Here is a 211-nt window from a genome sequence, read left to right as displayed (position 1 = left end):
TATATTTTATTTAAAACATGGTACTCTAAGAAAAAGGATACATCCAGTCAAATAACATCATATATGATGTCTTTGTGTTGAATGCATAAGCTAGGGGCCTCTTAAATCTTGCAAAAGGGCCCATTTAATCCCTTCTTAGCTTCTTCTGCTTGGAACACTGGTGTCTCTGCTTGAGCCAGTAACCTTCCAACACTATCAAATGCACCTGAAA

The sequence above is a fragment of the Penaeus monodon genome, chromosome 22, assembly GCF_015228065.2.
Source record: "Penaeus monodon isolate SGIC_2016 chromosome 22, NSTDA_Pmon_1, whole genome shotgun sequence".
In the NCBI taxonomy this organism is placed as follows: Eukaryota; Metazoa; Arthropoda; class Malacostraca; order Decapoda; family Penaeidae; genus Penaeus; species Penaeus monodon.
Note: the sequence above shows the minus strand (reverse complement) of the source record.